Genomic DNA, 19,696 nt, shown 5'->3' on the forward strand with positions numbered 1-19,696 from the left:
ATTATAAAATTTGACCAGATTGATGAGGTAACACAAATTGGGCATTATGTTGTACGTTTTTTGCTTGTAAAAGACTTATATGTTCAAAGACAACAGTTTCCTCTGTCTCTAGCAAATGCAGTAACTATTCATAAAATATTAGAAGTACAGTGTTCAAAGAGGTGATGGCATACGTTGCATTGTCTTGAGTAAGAACATTGTCTGGTTTGTATTTGATAGATTTTGATGAGAAAAAGATTAGTGTAGATGCAAATTGTGTAAGAGAGTACAACCATTTAAGAAGACTTTATGATCCTCATTTAAGTGATTATACAAGTTATGAGAAAAGTATACTGTGTCCAAAACGGAAATACATCAAACATTCAAGTGAGGTTGAAAATAAGAAAAGAATTGAAGAGAAAGCTGAAGGCATAAAGAAAGAAATAGTGGAAAGTGATGATGAGATTGTAGGATACCAGTTGGAACACAGTTCTCGTATCCACTGTTATGCTAATGTGATTCTGAATGTTGTGTTTCATTTACTACATCTTCATCATGAAATCATGATGCCGACAACACTCAGCTGATCCTCTCACTTACCAAGGACCCCGCCACCGCCGAAACCAACTTCCACGAAGGAATGAAGGCCGTCACCAACTGGATGCAGAACAGTCGCCTGAAACTTAACTCAGATGAGACAGAGGTCCTCATCCTCAGCTCCACCCCCTCTGCCTGGGACGACTCTTGGTGGCCAGCCGCCCTGGGAGCCGCACCGACACCCACCGACCACGCATGCATCCTGGCGTTCATCCTGGATTCATCGCTCTCAATGACCCAGCAAGTCAATGCCGTCTCCTCCTCCTGCTTCAACACCCTCCGCAAAAAAGCCTCAACGCATACAGAACGCCTCCGCACGCCGCATCCTTGACATACCCCGCCACACCCACATCACTGTCCACCTGAAAGACCTGCACTTGCTCCTAGTTAACAAGAGGATCACCTTCAAGCTCCTCACCCACGCTCACAAAGCACTCCACAACGCCGGACCAGCATACCTCAACAAACTTCTCACCCTCTATACCCCAAACCGCCAGCTTCGCTCCGCTGACCTCGCCCTCGCCACCGTCCCTCGCATCCACAGGACCACCACCGGTGGCAGATCCTTCTCCTACCTCGCCGCCAAGACATGGAACACCCTCCCCACTCAGCTGCGACAAACCCAGGACCTGCTGACCTTCAGGAGACATCTCAAGACCTGGCAGTTCGAGCAGTAGATGCACCCCCCCCACTCCCTCAGCGCCTTCAGACCCTCATGGGTGATTAGTGCACTCTACAAATGCGTGATTGATTGATTGATTGATTGATTAATTGATTGATTGAAATCATGGAAAATTGTGAAAAAAGATTTTCTTCTGCACTACCTCATTTATTTCAACAGTTGGTAAGTGACAGAAATCAAATGCATACTGCTTCTGGCATTCAGCATCGTTTAGATATATGTACTGGTTCATTGACATTTACTCTAAACATAGAACAAGATGCACAAGAATTTCCAATGCTCATGCTTGGAGTATTAGAACATGAAGAAATACACATTGATAACATATTTGGACTAAATTACAAATGGGACCATAAGTGTGAAGAGTGTTTATTTACTTCTATCACTCAAATACAACCAGATGGATTTCTATACTTAACAATACCAGACTGCAAATCTGTACCTTTTAACAAATTGATTAAAACATCAAATCAGGATATGACATGTTCGCATTGTAGATCACAGATGTTTTCTACATTACATATAGAAAGATTTGGAAAATATGTCATTTTAAGGTTACAACGTTGTAGAGCAAATAGAAGAGCATTGGGAAGAAAATAACAGGTTTTAAAGGAAGTCAAATATTTATTTCAGGAAGAACTTGTATAACTGTGGCTATTATTTTCCATGATGGACCTACTACAACATCTGAACACTATACGTTTTATTTAAAGTGTAACAAAAGATGGACGCATTGCAATGATGCCCACTTGGAATTCAAACCTAGATTGCCTTATCAATTACCAAATTCTTATATGTTATTTCTCCAGCCAAAGTTTTGAGTACATAATTCGGCCTATTCGGGAAGATGTCAACAGAAAGTAGAAAGCACTGCAATCAATTAGTGTTTATAATTAGTGTTTTGATTATTATTTGGCCTAATTGATATTACATTTTGAAAATTGTATTTAAAAGCAAATAGTTTATATATTTGTTGTCAATATTGTACCAGATGTAAATGAGATGGTACATTTTTTCTAATATATTTGTGATACATAATAGAGTTAATGTAGAGGAAAGAAGTGATCAACAAAGTTTAGATAGGAAAATCATAGCTACACATATTGATAATGATGTACTATGCTGATTTGAGTTTTTTCTACAATTAATTTGATTGTTTTTTTGCTCACCGGTGTTCAGTGATGATGCTATATTGAAATCACTGTGTATGGTGAAGTTATGTGCAATCAGAGAACAGCAAAAAAGGGAAACTGAGAATGTTATTTAATTCTAAAATAATGTATTCTCAAAAATATTATAATTTCTCTGATATATTATCATTAAATAACAGTTTTTCTTTTTCTTCTTTATAGAAGGTACTGTTCAAGATTGAAAACAGTTTTAATGCTGTTTAGGATACTTCTACTCTAAAATAGATTTACTGAATGATGTATCTAAATTACTTGAAAGGTAAGAATGCATAATACAAAATGTATGATTAACTGCAGAAATGTTTAAAATGTATTTATATGTTATTTGTTTTTAATATACATAATCTTCATCTTTTAGACTATTTGAAAAGTATCCTCCTATTCCTGAGGAGAAGTAACACACTTACTTTCTGAAAAAGTGCATACACCAATAAAAGTGCTTTTATTGTGAGTTACTTTCTCCTAATTATAAAGGGCAGGTGTATATTGAACTCTCTATTCAAGGACTTCAGTGACGCATTCATAGGTAAAAGATGTCTGCTTCTGTGAGTTAATGCTCTAGTAGAATTGATAAGATGTGTGCACCTCTATGGTAAGATACATAGTTTTTAAGTTAGGGTCTTCAGATGCACAACAAGTGTCAGAATACATGTAGAAGTAGACGCATACCTGAGTCATGATAGCATGATGATATTCAAACTTGACAGAGTGCACTTTCCTTTTAAAGCAGACACCAAAATTAATGCGACCTACTTTAAGTGTACCTTTCCAGACACTCATATGAACTAGTATAAACACAAATCCATCTGCCAGCATATTTTAAACCTCACTTTTCTCTTGCAGATTCATTATTTACTGGCAGCTCACAAACGTAGGCCTAGGGAAATATGAAAGGCCAACTCTTTACATGTCACTTTTGTAAGTCTCATCATGTTTCTCAAGCTGTCTGTGCCTCTTTGTGGTGTCATGATACATCAAAAGAAGCCTATAAATACCACAATACCTCTGTTTCACATCACATGCTCTCTATATTTGTGTACAAGAATGTGTATGTATTAGTTTCTCCTCCTTATACAGGACAGGTAAGTATTGAACTCTGTTTTTGAGGGCTTCTGTGAGACCTACATAGGTAACATATGTCTGCTTTTGCAACTGAATTGTCTACTAGGACTGATAAGAGTTGTGCACCTGTATGATAAACAACATAGTTTTTAACTTAGGGTCATCAGATGCACAACACGTACCATAATACATGTAGAAGTAAACACATACCTCAGTCATGATAGCACACAGATTCAAACTTTATAGCGTGCACTTTGCATTTAAACCAGACACCTGAATTAATACAGCCTACTTGAAGTGCACCTTTCCAGACACTCATATGAACTACCATAAACACAAATCAATCTGCCGTCATGTTTTAAACCTTACTTTTCTCTTGCCACTTAATTATTCACTGTCCACTCACAAACGTAGGCCTAGGCAAATATGGAAGGCCAACTCTTCTCATGTCACGGTTGTAAATCTCACCATGTTTCACAAGACCTCAATGTATGTATGTGCCTCTGTCATGATTACATCAAGGGAAGCCTACATATAGCAGAATACCTCTGTTTCACACAATATGCTTTCTAAATTTGTGTACAAGAAAATGTATGTATTACTTTCTCTTATATGGGACAGAGGAGTATTGGAAGTGCTTTTTATTACATTTGAAAATTTTACAGTTTTGAAGTTTGATGTATCTTCTCATTTGAACAAGTATTTTTAACTTATATTATAGTGCTAATAGGCCTAAGTTTTAAACGATAGAATCTACTGTATATGGCACAACCCATGTACTCATCCATACACTATCTGTACACTTTTGAATCACATTGCAACTAGCTTTAAACTCATCCATTTACTCAGGGAGTACCTATGCACTCATTCATTGACTCAAGCACTATCCATATACTCATGCATTCAACCAGGGACTACCTTTGCACTCATCTCAACATTCATACATTAATCCTTGCATATATCCATTTATTCATGTACTACTCATGCACTCACTCATCCATTCACTCAGGCACTCATCCAATCACCCTGGCACTACCTATGCACTCATCTAATTACTCAGGCACTATCCTTGCACTCAACCATTCACTTAGGCACTACGCAGACACTCAACCATTCACTCAGGCACTACCCATGCACTCATCCAATCACCCAGGTACTACCCATGCACTCATTCAATCACTCAGGCACTTCGCATGGACTCATCCAATCAGTCAGGCACTATCCTTGCACTCAACCATTTACTCAGGCACTATGCATACACTCCTGCATTCTGTCACGTACTATCCATGCACTTATCCAATGATACAGGCACTACCCTTGAACTCATCCAGTCACTCAGGCACTACCCATGTACTCATCCTATAACTCAAGCACTACTTTTGCACTCCACCATTCACTCAGGCACAATCGATGAACTCATGCATTCTCTCAGGCGCTACCCATGCACTCATCCAATTACCCAGGTACTAACCTTGCACTCATCCATTCACTCGGGCACTACCCATGCACTCATCCAATAGTTCAAGCACTATCCTTGCACTCATCCATTCTTTCAGGCACTACCCTTGCACTCATCCAATCAACCAGGCACTATGCATGCTCTCATGCAATCACCCAGGCACTAGTCATACACTTATCCAGTCACCCAGGCACTACTATTACACTGAACCATTCACTCAGGCACTACCCATGGACTCATCCAATCACTCAGGCAATATCCATAGACTCTTCCAATCACTCAGGCACTATCCATGGACTCTTCCAATCACTGAGGTACTACCATGAACTCATGCATTCTCTCAGGCACTATGCATGCACTCATACAATCACTCAGGCACTAGTCATGCACGTATCCAATCATCCAGGCACTACTATTACACTCAACCATTCACTCAGGCACTACACATGCACTCATTCAATCATTAAGGCACTATCCATGCACTCATTCAATCCCCCAAGCACTATCCATTGGACTCTTCCAATCACTCACACTACACTTGCACTCAATTATTCACTCAGGAGCTACACATACAGTCATCCATTCTCTCAGCCAATAACCTTCCACTCATCCAGTCACCCAGGCACTACCCATGCACTCATCCAATGACCCAGTCAATACCCATGCACTCATCCAATGACCCAGTCACTACCCTTGTACTCATCCATTCCCTTAGACACTACCCTTGCACTCATGCAATCACCCAGGCCCTACCCATGCATTCATCTAATCACCCAGGCACTACTCATGCACTTGTCCAATGACCCAGCTACTATCCTGGCACTCATCCAATCATTCAGATGCTACCCTTGAACTCAACCATTCACTCAGGCACTACCCATGCTCTAATACATTCTCTCAGGTACCATTCATGCACTCATCCAGTAACCCAGGCACTACCATTGCACTCATCATTCCCTAAGGCAATACCCATGCACTCATTCAATCACCCAGGCACTACATTTACACTCATGCATTATCTCAGGCACTACCCATGCTCTCATCCAATCACCCAGGCACTAGTCATGCACTCATCCAACCACCCAGGCACTACTATCACACTCAACCATTCACTCTGGCACTACACATGCACTCATTCAATCACTCAGACACTACCCATGCACTCATCCAATCACCTAGGCACTAACAATGCACTCTTCCAATCACTTCGACACTACCCTTGCACTCATCCAATCACTTAGACACTACGCATGCACTCATCCATCACTCAGACAGTACCCATTAACTTATCCATTCACTCAATATATAATTTGTCTTTTTAAAGCCAGAATAGGTGGTTCCATAAGAACTGGTTATTTTTTAGTTTTTAAAAACTATTTAATATTTTTTCCTTACTATTTTGTCATTTTTTTGTGTTTTTATAGATTTTTAAAATGAAAATGTAAACAAAAAAGTAAGCATAAAGCGGTGTGCTTAATTGGGGGAAAAACAAAATTAACAACAATGGTTGTTAATGGAGTCGGAGGAATCCTCTGAGGCCTGTCGCCAGGTCTTAATGTTGAAGCCTGCAAATCTTGGCCACCTTCATTTGCAATTAAGTCTTGCAAGTTCTGCTCTTGCAAGACGGTTTTCGTGCATTGTCTTCAGGTGATTGTACATTGAAGACGTCCCACAAGAATACTTTTTCTCGGATCCCGAGACAGCACCTTCTTACATATCTTGCAGGTGGATTTACTTTCTTCTGGCCCTCGGGATTTGAATAAAATTCCCTCACCATACACTCCTTCTTCTTTCGTGGTGGCTCCTCTTCTTCCTCCAAAAGGTTCTGCTCCTCCTCATGCAGGTCTGAATATGTTGCCATTTTAAATTTTCAAATTGAAAATGAAAAAAACCAAACACCAAACCACCTGCAAAATAGCTTCTTGTAGATTGAGCATGACAGTTGGCAACCACACCCTAAAGTAGAAGAAATTGGTTGGGCTCTAGCAAGGTTAATAATGACAGGAGGTTTAAGCAATCAGATCTCTTTTTTTGTGTCACATGGGATGGGGGCCCCCTGCGTGGTGCCACCGCGTACCAGAAGCGATTCCGTAACTTCTTTTAATTTTACATTTCAACGTTATTTGGTTGTATCTTATAATAGTTCTAACAACATACCTCAAGCGGTAGGGCTTCAAGCACAAGCGCACTAGGCATTTACATATATTAACAACAAAAAAATCGGTAATAAAGAAAAAATCCTAGTTTTTATGCTCACTTCTCGTGGTTTTACCGCTAAACAACCACACTAACTAATACTCAATCAAGGAGAAGGAACAACACAATTAAATGACAATAATATCTATATTAGAATTAAATCCTCAAAACGAAAAGAAGTCATTAGACAGATAGTTCATGATTCAGATCCAATCTTCTTTATTGTAATTCAAGTCAAGTTTTCTTCATGAAAAGTCATCCTATAACTCAAGCACTACTTTTGCACTCCACCATTCACTCAGGCACAATCGATGAACTCATGCATTCTCTCAGGCGCTACCCATGCACTCATCCAATTACCCAGGTACTAACCTTGCACTCATCCATTCACTCGGGCACTACCCATGCACTCATCCAATAGTTCAAGCACTATCCTTGCACTCATCCATTCTTTCAGGCACTACCCTTGCACTCATCCAATCAACCAGGCACTATGCATGCTCTCATGCAATCACCCAGGCACTAGTCATACACTTATCCAGTCACCCAGGCACTACTATTACACTGAACCATTCACTCAGGCACTACCCATGGACTCATCCAATCACTCAGGCAATATCCATAGACTCTTCCAATCACTCAGGCACTATCCATGGACTCTTCCAATCACTGAGGTACTACCATGAACTCATGCATTCTCTCAGGCACTATGCATGCACTCATACAATCACTCAGGCACTAGTCATGCACGTATCCAATCATCCAGGCACTACTATTACACTCAACCATTCACTCAGGCACTACACATGCACTCATTCAATCATTAAGGCACTATCCATGCACTCATTCAATCCCCCAAGCACTATCCATTGGACTCTTCCAATCACTCACACTACACTTGCACTCAATTATTCACTCAGGAGCTACACATACAGTCATCCATTCTCTCAGCCAATAACCTTCCACTCATCCAGTCACCCAGGCACTACCCATGCACTCATCCAATGACCCAGTCAATACCCATGCACTCATCCAATGACCCAGTCACTACCCTTGTACTCATCCATTCCCTTAGACACTACCCTTGCACTCATGCAATCACCCAGGCCCTACCCATGCATTCATCTAATCACCCAGGCACTACTCATGCACTTGTCCAATGACCCAGCTACTATCCTGGCACTCATCCAATCATTCAGATGCTACCCTTGAACTCAACCATTCACTCAGGCACTACCCATGCTCTAATACATTCTCTCAGGTACCATTCATGCACTCATCCAGTAACCCAGGCACTACCATTGCACTCATCATTCCCTAAGGCAATACCCATGCACTCATTCAATCACCCAGGCACTACATTTACACTCATGCATTATCTCAGGCACTACCCATGCTCTCATCCAATCACCCAGGCACTAGTCATGCACTCATCCAACCACCCAGGCACTACTATCACACTCAACCATTCACTCTGGCACTACACATGCACTCATTCAATCACTCAGGCACTACCCATGTGCTCATCCAATCACCCAGGCACTAACAATGCACTCTTCCAATCACTCAGACACTACCCATGCACTCATCCAATCACCTAGGCACTTCCCATACACTCTTCCAATCACTTCGACACTACCCTTGCACTCATCCAATCACTTAGACACTACGCATGCACTCATCCATCACTCAGACAGTACCCATTAACTTATCCATTCACTCAATATATAATTTGTCTTTTTAAAGCCAGAATAGGTGGTTCCATAAGAACTGGTTATTTTTTAGTTTTTAAAAACTATTTAATATTTTTTCCTTACTATTTTGTCATTTTTTTGTGTTTTTATAGATTTTTAAAATGAAAATGTAAACAAAAAAGTAAGCATAAAGCGGTGTGCTTAATTGGGGGAAAAACAAAATTAACAACAATGGTTGTTAATGGAGTCGGAGGAATCCTCTGAGGCCTGTCGCCAGGTCTTAATGTTGAAGCCTGCAAATCTTGGCCACCTTCATTTGCAATTAAGTCTTGCAAGTTCTGCTCTTGCAAGACGGTTTTCGTGCATTGTCTTCAGGTGATTGTACATTGAAGACGTCCCACAAGAATACTTTTTCTCGGATCCCGAGACAGCACCTTCTTACATATCTTGCAGGTGGATTTACTTTCTTCTGGCCCTCGGGATTTGAATAAAATTCCCTCACCATACACTCCTTCTTCTTTTGTGGTGGCTCCTCTTCTTCCTCCAAAAGGTTCTGCTCCTCCTCATGCAGGTCTGAATATGTTGCCATTTTAAATTTTCAAATTGAAAATGAAAAAAACCAAACACCAAACCACCTGCAAAATAGCTTCTTGTAGATTGAGCATGACAGTTGGCAACCACACCCTAAAGTAGAAGAAATTGGTTGGGCTCTAGCAAGGTTAATAATGACAGGAGGTTTAAGCAATCAGATCTCTTTTTTTGTGTCACATGGGATGGGGGCCCCCTGCGTGGTGCCACCGCGTACCAGAAGCGATTCCGTAACTTCTTTTAATTTTACATTTCAACGTTATTTGGTTGTATCTTATAATAGTTCTAACAACATACCTCAAGCGGTAGGGCTTCAAGCACAAGCGCACTAGGCATTTACATATATTAACAACAAAAAAATCGGTAATAAAGAAAAAATCCTAGTTTTTATGCTCACTTCTCGTGGTTTTACCGCTAAACAACCACACTAACTAATACTCAATCAAGGAGAAGGAACAACACAATTAAATGACAATAATATCTATATTAGAATTAAATCCTCAAAACGAAAAGAAGTCATTAGACAGATAGTTCATGATTCAGATCCAATCTTCTTTATTGTAATTCAAGTCAAGTTTTCTTCATGAAAAGTCATTCGATTTTTTCAAATTAAAGACTTGCAGCTTTCTTGCATAAATCAGATCACTCTTTGTTGCAATATTTAATTCAGCCAACGCGTTTCATCTTAAAAAGACGTCATCAGGGCTGAAATAATAGAAAAAACAAATATAACTATTCAATTGTAACTTCAAAATATAAACATAATCCTTAAAAAGTATAACTCTGCCTATATCCATTCTAATATTGAGGCAGTATCAGATGGAGGTACTATATTTCAAAAAATATAGTTTTGGATTATTTCAATGTGTACACCATCTTTACATGATGATTAGTTTGTTGCCTAAACACATTATCTATATTCATAACACCATAGAGACGGGCCTGTATTAAAAGATAAAACATTCCTATACAGTTGACACAAATCCCAATTTCTATAAATTAAAAAGGTATTATTTATCTAATCAAATGATGACTATAGAGTAAGGCTATCATTTTGAGGTCTACAGTGGTTTAAGAACCAGTAATCACTATTAAATTGAAACAGAATTCGTACCTTAAGTAATTTTAAGGTGAATCTCCTCATTAAAACGTTCAAAGGCACCACATGAATCAAAATATTAAGTGTACTAGTATTCTTAGAGGAGTTTCATCTAAGATGTAGGGGGTGAAAGAAGAAAACATGGCAAATCTGTAGGACTGTGGTTAAGCCAATTTGGTTGCAGTTTAAAGGTCTATATTTAATGATGCTTACCTATTTAATATCCGTTAATTTTGCACATGTATTTTTCAAACAAGTAATCTTATTCAAATCTTGTTACAGTATGAAGTTCTTGAAAAAAAAATATGGAGTATTTGAGTGATATTTATAAAATTTAAACCATTATTAAAAGTTATATGTTAACTTATAGCTAAGTTTTGTTGCAATTCAAAAATAGCTGAATACAGCTCGAAAAATCAATGCAAACCTAATTAAGTGACCCAAACAACATTAGCCACATTATATAAGGCAAAGTCGCCTCGTAAACCTCCAATTGTGCTAACACTCACCTCAGTGGTAGTAATTGACCATCATCGACAGCGTGGCCCGCTAAATCATGCTGTAACCGTTTGGTCAAAGCTAACATCTTAAGTACCTCCCATTATCCAGTGCCTGTTTAGATGCAAAATGTAGAATAGCCAATCGTAAAGTCGGTTATTCTATTCTTAATTTAGATAAACTGTTCCCTTTCTGGTCCACTAAATATGTAGTGACCAATCGAACAAGTGGTTATACTATTCCTCATTTGAATAACCTGTTCCCTCCCTGGTTAGTGCTATCCAGTGTGTGAACCTGTAGCTGTGAAACTCATTACTATTGGCCAGAAAACGTATTCTGACAAAAAGCCTCTCTTAAGCCAATGACGGTCCTTAATACTAATCGGCATCAAAATTGAAGGCAGGCAACACCTCATGCTATTAGCAAGATCCAAATTAGTCCATCGGTTAAGATGCCTAATTCAGTAAACCAAAGTCATCAACTTTGAGGGTTCGAATCTGCTATCAGGACGGGAAGGCGAAAGTACAAAGACCCACCGTATTCCCTTTAATAATACAAAAAAAGGTACAACATAAAAAAATATATATTGTGGTTATAAAAATATTTTTATTAATTGAAAGATTTTAATTAAAGATAAGGACATCTTTTAAAAGATGTGTTTAAAGGAAGGAAGAATTCTAATTAGGAGGAGTCAATAAGAGAAAACGTCTATTATCAACGTAGTAGTGAATATTAGTCCATAAACGCTTTTCATATTGTGAACCTAGTTAGCACAGAGGAGAGACGCCCAGCCTAGCAACCTGAGTGATTCCAATTCCAATATTAGAATGGATATAGGCAGAGTTATACTTTTTAAGGATTATGTTTCTATTTTTTTTTTTTAAACATCTTTTTTTATTAACATAGCTCAAGATCATATGCATAACAAAGCAGTGAGCAAAAGGCACATAAACCAACAGTGGTACATTACAGAGTTGAGGATCGGGAGAGTTACCCAAAGGTCCCGCTACCGCTGCCCCCCACCGCCTCTGAAGGTTCGGAATCTGCACCATGGGCCCCACACCCTCCTCCATTTCTTCACACAGCCCCTGGATTTATAGACTGTTTCCTACGCCCTCTGACACCAGTCCAGGTCCCTGAGCCACTGGTCCCATTGTGGAGGCGCAACCGCCCCCCAGGCGCTCGCAATGTTCCGTTTTGCCACCCCAGCTGCTGTAGCCAGCCAGATCTCGAGATACCTGGACCAGTCCGTGTCTCCCTTGATCAGCAGTAGCAGCCACCTGGGCTCCAATGGGACCGGCACACCCACCACCTTCGCCATAGTGTCCGTCACCCGGGTCCAAAAAGGTACTATGTTCGGACATTCCCACAAGATGTGGAAGAACGTGCCCTCCTCCCGGCAGCCCCTCACACACAGAGGCGACAGCGCCCTGCCCCATGAAAATAGGTTGGTCCGTGGATAGTAAACCCTATGCAGGATTTTGAATTGGATGAGGCGAAACCGCATCTGGATGGCAATTTCGCGAGGGCCCTGCAGGGCCTCCTGCCAGTCCTCGTCATCCATGCTGCCTATATCTCCCTCCCACTTAGCCCGCAAGGAGACGAGGGGGTCAGGCATGTTATTAATGAGCTTACGGTAAATGGTGGCCGTTAGCTTCCCCGGTATGGGGTCAAGCAAGAGCCTATCCTCCAGGGGAGAATACTCAGGGAGCAAGGAGCCTTGTCGCAGGTAGGAACCCAGGGCATGCATGAGGCGCAGATAATGGAAGTGTTGAGCACTGTGCATGCGATACTCCTTTTGGAAATAATCAAAGGATCTGGGGGCGCCCCTCTTCCATACATCTCCCAGGTAATCTATCCCGATCAATCGCCATCCTTTGAAACCGGTCAGTCTCGCGACCTCTGGTAGTTGGTCCCCAAACCAGAGCGGCGTCCGACCCGTGAGGGTGCCTGCCCACCCAAGAAACTGATGGGCCTCCCGCCAGCACTGTATGACCACCCCGGTATGCGATGGGAGGTCCCTGCATCTCCTCCTCGAATACAACAGCTGCTCACAGTTTCCTCCTGGCATAACATGCCTGTCAACCCTATACGCCGGCTCCGACCCCGTTGCGTACACCCACTCATTAACTACTTGTAGCTGGGAGGCCCAGTAATAGAGACGGACATCCGGGAGGGCCAGCCCCCCGTCGTATACCCCTCTTGTAAGCTTACCCAACGCTATTCTAGGGCTCCCTCCGTCCCAAAGCAGGGTCCGCACCATCTGTGAAATACGCCGGAACACCCCCCCTGGGATTGGGTACGGTGAGTTCTGTAGGATATAGAGGAGGCGCGGTAAAGCCAGCATCTTGAAGAGCCCCGCGCGCCCCATCAGAGACAGAGGCAAGGATCGCCAATGAGAAACATCCGCTGCTAGGCGCGCCAGAAGTAGTTCCAGGTTTCTTTGAAAGAACACCTCTTTATCTCTAGTCACATACACCCCAAGGTACTGAAAACCCTCTGACACCACCCGGGCTGAGCACCCAGTTGGAATCCGCGGGGTAGGGCCAGAGAGGGGGAAAATCACTGACTTGGACCAATTGATCCTATAACCGGAGTAGCTGCCAAACAAGGCAAAGAGGTGGAGCGCCTGTGCCATTGAATGGTACGGTCTGGCCATGTACAGCACAATATCATCCGCGTAGAGGGAGATACGCTCCTCCCACCCATTGCACATTGCTAACCCCCAAAACGCCTGGTCCCTCCGTACCCAGTGGGCCAACGGCTCAAGTGCCAGTGCGAAAAGAAGGGGAGATAGTGGGCACCCCTGCCTAGTGCCGCGACGCAGTGGAAACGCACGGGAGAGCGCACCATTCACTCTTACCCTGGCGACCGGCTGTGCATACAGCAGGCGCACCCAACTACAAAAGACCGGTCCAAAGCCCAGACGCTGTAGGACCATGAATAAGTACGGCCACTCGATGCTATCAAAGGCCATAGAGGCGTCCAGCGCCATCAACGCTGTCTGGGAGTCGTCCTCTCCCTTGGTCATGTACAGTGCCCCGTACAGCCGCCGAAGATTAAGTCGAGTGCTTCTGTGCGGCATGAAGCCAGATTGGTCAGCATGCACCAGGTCGGGCAGGACCGCCAGCAGACGCGTCGCCAAAGCCTTAGCCAGGACCTTGGCCTCTACATTAAGGAGCGAGATAGGTCGATAGGATGAGCACTGGTCAGCCGGCTTGCCAGGCTTGTGGATGACCACGATCGTAGCCTCCCGTTGATCCGGTGGCAGCACAACCCCAGCTCGTGCCTCGAGGAGCATCTTCCTCAGTGGATCTATGACTATGCTCGCCTGTCTCTTGTAGATTTCCACAGGTAGCCCATTGGGCCCCTGCGCCTTTCCTGCCTTGAGGGAATTAAGCGCCTCACTCAGCTCCGCCCCGGACAGTTCCGTCTCGAGGCTGTCAGCTTGTTCCCTTGAGAGAGCAGGCAAGTCAAAGTCCCGCAGGAACTCCGCGCAGTCAGACTCCGTTCTAGTGCACACCGGAGTGTATACCTTCACATAGTATGACGCGAAAGCCTCAGCTATTTCCGTGCCAGTAGTGGCCAAGGACCCTGCTTCATCCCTAACTGCCGCAACCCAGGAACGCTCCCGGTTCCTGCGTTCGAGCCAGGCCATCAGTTTCATAGATTTGTCACTCGCATCGTATATCCAATGCTGTGTGGCCAAGGAGTACGCGCGTGCCTCACCCTCCACCAGGGACCGCAGCTCCCTCTGTTTAAGAGCAAGTTCATGTCGCTGCTGCGTGGAGGGAACCCCGCCGGCCTCCCTCTCCAGAGATGTGATTTCGCCCTCGAGCTGACGGATCTGGAGCGTTTCCTCCTTTTTCCGCCCGCCAATCAGCGCCTGAGCCTGACCCCGCAGCACCACCTTATATGCTTCCCATAAGACCAATGACGAATCCACCGAGCCCGAGTTCTCTGCGAAGTAGAGTTTGGAACCATCCCTCATCTTGCCCAGAATGGACTCGTCCCGGAGGCGCCATGGGTCAATCCTGGGAAAAGCCGACCGGTCAAGTGTCGGCCCCTGGAGCGAGACCCCAACCGGCGAGTGATCCGAGATGCCCCTGGCCATGGTACAAGGATCCACGAAGTTCGCCAACTGATCACCCAGCACGAAAAGATGGTCTAGCCTGGAGAAAGACCCATGCCTGGCTGAGTAGAAGGTGTACTGCCTAAGGGAGGGGTTGTGGATGCGCCACACGTCCCGAAGCCCCAACGATGCGACGAAGCCCTGCAAGCCCAGCTCCCCTCTATTGCCCTGCCGCTCCCCCGAGCGGTCCAGATCCGCATCCATGACTGCATTCGTGTCCCCCCCTAGCACCAATATACCCCGGGGAAATCTGAGATGTGGGACCCCAACTTGGCATACGTCTGAGTGTGCAACCCCGGCGGGATGTAACAGGAACTCAACACTATTGTGCGCCCCTCCCATTTAAACGCCACCGCTGCCAGACAGCCCGAGTCCTCCACCCAGGTGCCCGTAGTTACCAGCGGAAGGGCCTTGCGAACGAGTATACCCACCCCTCTGGACCCGGACGTAAACCCCGAATGCGCCACCATCTGATACCCGAACCGGTCTAGCGCCCTACATTTATTTCCCCGCAGATGGGTCTCCTGGAGGAGCACCACATCCGGTGCATGCCGCTTCAAGTGCTGTAGGACAAGCGTACGTTTAATCTTGTTACCCAGCCCATTGACGTTCCACGTCCAGATCCGTATCCTAGCTCTGTCACCCATTCCGAATCGGAATCCACCCCATAGTCCCTCCATCGGACGCCCACTGCCTGCCATTGCCACCTAACCTCTGTGTTTGGAACTGAAAAACATCCTGAGCTAAACCTAACTTATGCCCCAACACTCCCCCCCCGCCCCCTCCACTACCCCCCTCCCTGCCTCCCTGCTACGTGGGCCCCCAACCACCCACCTGTAAAAGATTATGTTTCTATTTTGAAGTTACAATTGAATAGTTCTATTTGTTTTTTCTATTATTTCAGCCCTGATGACATCTTTTTAAGACGAAACGCATTGGCTGAATTAAATATTGCAACAAAGAGTGATCTGATTTATGCAAGAAAGCTGCAAGTCTTTAATTTGAAAAAATCGAATGACTTTTCATGAAGAAAACTTGACTTGAATTACAATAAAGAAGATTGGATCTGAATCATGAACTATCTGTCTAATGACTTCTTTTCGTTTTGAGGATTTAATTCTAATATAGATATTATTGTAATTTAAGTGTGTTTTTCTTTCTCCTTGATTGAGCCTTATAATAGTTCATTTACAAATAACTGTACCTCTTCATTTAAAATAAAGTAAATGAATCTATATTTTGTATATAATATTATTACTCCACAAATCCGGAAGCTGCGATCTACTCGGACTTACGGCGATTCCTGAAATTTTTAAAAAAAATTTTAATAACTTTCTTTTATTAATATACAAGTTTCATTACTATCTTAGCAAAACTGTAACCTTGGACTTAAGATTATTATTGTCTCTATATGTGTATTAATTTTACTAATTAAAATCAAAGAGTCGCGTCTGGGTCGTGATTCGGCATTTACATCTTCAAAAGAAACAAGGCGATATAATATATTTTAGACCAAAGTATTAAAGTAAAAATAAATTGTACATGATGCATTATGTGAAATATAACTGTGAAAAATCACGTTGGAGCTGCGATTTGTACACGGATCTGGAAGTAAGGCCCAGTAGTGTGCACAATGGTATCGCGGGCCAAAACACATAAATGTAATTTTTTTTTCAGTTTAGAAATGCTTTATTGAAGAAACATAGTGAACAAAAGGCAATACATCAAATATTGAGAAACGTCTTAAAGTCAATCCAAGTATATATTAGACAGGTATAATCATATAGGGTAATATAACTGTCTAGTAATGGAAAGAAGATACTGAACATCGAAAGGAAAACAAATAAAAAACTAGCAGGATAAGCATATCATTTAGCACAAAATTATAGACCTAATAAACTTGAATTGGAAAATATAACTGTAACGCAGAAAACAAGTGCATTTTATGTATTTTAGAAGGGGTGAAAGAGAAGGGCAGAAAGGAAAGGAATAAACGAAAAGAGAGGATAGAAAGAGAAAAGAGAGAAAAGAAGGAGAAAGTAAGATATAATGCAAATAGTGGTACTATACATCTATATGAAATAGAACAAATCTGATCTTTAAGGAGGTTCATAGCTAAGGGTCTTCGATATGGATTTAGACGTATGCCTTGATAAAAAAGAGGTGAGAGGAGACCATAATAAGTCTTTCTTAATTTTAGAAGGGAGAGAAATAGCATGGGCTCTATCCAGTCTATGGTGATGACATAACAAATTCCACCATGCAATATAAGAGATTGTAGTTGCATCTTTTCAGTTAGTAGAATCTTGGCCCATACTGATTTCCAAGTGTGAGTTGAAAATTCCTTGATGAAGATCTGATTCCCACGTAAGCACTTTTTAGGTCTCGCCTGGCGAAAAGCAGCGCATGCTATGCTCTCGTCAGAGAGACCTTTTGGAATCAATTCTCCCCAACGCTTGCATGCACGCGCCTGCATGGACAAAGAGGGCTGCTCTTGCCATCTGTCCAATGCAGACAGCATGCACGTGTCCCTACAGACTGTGGACAGTCCGACGCCATCTTGTCTAAATAACGCGTGCACCACGCTGCCGTGCTCACTCCCCCTCTTCCCCCCACCCACTCCCACCGCGACGACACATGGGTCCACAGAGGGAAAGCATAATGCAAGGCTGCCTGAACATGACATGACTTCACATGCATCTTTAAAGCGCAGGTTTACCCGGAAGGGACTTTGGCGCTGTATAACAGAGGTTTAGTTTTACTCAAATCAATGGGATGCGCTTTTAATGGAGGAGATGGAGGCGGTGCATGCGGGAGAGTGAAAAGGCGGCGCTGATGAGGTAAGAAATGACGAGAGAGACTTCAGACTAATGTGGGGACAACAAGGGGCACCAGAGTCCAGGAGAGGGAGTGCAGGGGACGGTGGGTGAAAGGAGGCGCGAGAGAGACAGGTGCTCCGAAGACCACACCCCTTCCACAGTCCGCGGGAATGTTTAATTCGGTCTCAGGTAGTCACAACTGAAACAGTTTCACCACATTCACAACAAAATCATTGTTCTTACTAATTTCACACTGCTAATAAGCCTGGCTTGTTTTTGGCGTACATCCGTTGCGCAGCATTTACGGATGCAATAATAGAAATGTTGACGAAAGGCACCGAACACAGGCTGGGAGCCATGCTGTGAAGCCCAGGGAACTAGTGCACATGTTTCATGCCACGCCCACAATTACATAGACCGCCCCTCGTGGGAATGATTCCGACTTGCGCTTATTTGGCGACGGCCCTCTTCGAGCCTCCAACCGTTTTCACTCACTTTCAGCGCTAAAAAAACATTGCATAGCACTGAGAATTACGCAAGGGGGAAGGTGTACCCCAGTAACGCAATTCAAGCACAAACACCCCTTTCCTCTGCCTCTTATTATCAATTTACCATAATCCCTCAATGGCGTTTCATGCCCTCAAAGACGCTAATGGGTTATAAGCGTTGTTAGACCTGTCAGCCCTTTGGGTGGTCCCTCCTCATCATTATTTATTTTGTCCCACTTTTGCCTCAAACCCTGTTAGTATTTTTTCCTTTTTGGGAACCACCAGACTTTTTAGTATTGATGCAGATTCAGGGAGCCATTTTATCTACCCCTGGAACTTCTGTCTGAGGGCCTGGAGCACAAAATGGAGGCCACCCATTGTCACCTGTGACATCACTGGAACCTACTAGAACCTTCTGCAACATTCTGGAACCCTGTGACAGTTGGAGGCGGTTTAGAATGTTGGGAAGCTAAGTCAGAGTTGACAGTTGGAGTGGGCAGTTGGCACCTGACTGGTGAAGAGAGAGGAGCACAGAACTGAAGGAGGAAGGAGTGAGGCAACAGGGGTGGAAACTTGTGCCTGGAGTGGGGTCCAGAAACCCACCCTTGATACTAGTCCCTGCTGACTGAGCCCAGCCTGGAGCCCTGTGTGGGAGAAAGCAAGAAAAACCATCTTAAGGACCTGGACAGCCGGAACAGGCCTTAAAAGTAAAGAACAGCAAGTTCCTGACCTGGTTACTGGTAACTTCCTGAAGTCCGACGTCGAGAAGCCTGAAGACCTGGAGCCCGAGGTGGAGAAGCGGCGCTGACTGGAAAGCAGACGTCGTACCCGGAGCCGCCAGAGAGCGAGAGAGGGCGCCGACGGAGGTCGTGGAGAGTACCAGAGGTCGAGGAAGAAGTCACCCGAGGTCGAGTGAGCGGCGTCGACGGGGGAGTGAAGTCCGCCCTCCGGAGTCGACGGAGACCGAGGTGAAGCGTGCCGGAGGTCGGGAGTGGAGATCGCACTCCGGAGTCGCCGGAACCTGAAGAGAATCGTGCCGGAGGTCGGGAGTGGAGGTCGCACTCCGGAGTCGCCGGAACCCGAGGAGAGGAGCACCGGAGGTCGGGAGTGGAGATCACACTCCGGAGCCGCCGGAAGTCGACATCGAGCCGAGGCCGCCCGACGTCATCGAACCGGAGCCGCCCGAAGTCGACATCGAGCCAAGACTGCCCGA

The sequence above is a fragment of the Triturus cristatus genome, chromosome 5_1 (genome assembly GCF_964204655.1).
Source record: "Triturus cristatus chromosome 5_1, aTriCri1.1, whole genome shotgun sequence".
In the NCBI taxonomy this organism is placed as follows: domain Eukaryota; kingdom Metazoa; phylum Chordata; class Amphibia; order Caudata; family Salamandridae; genus Triturus; species Triturus cristatus.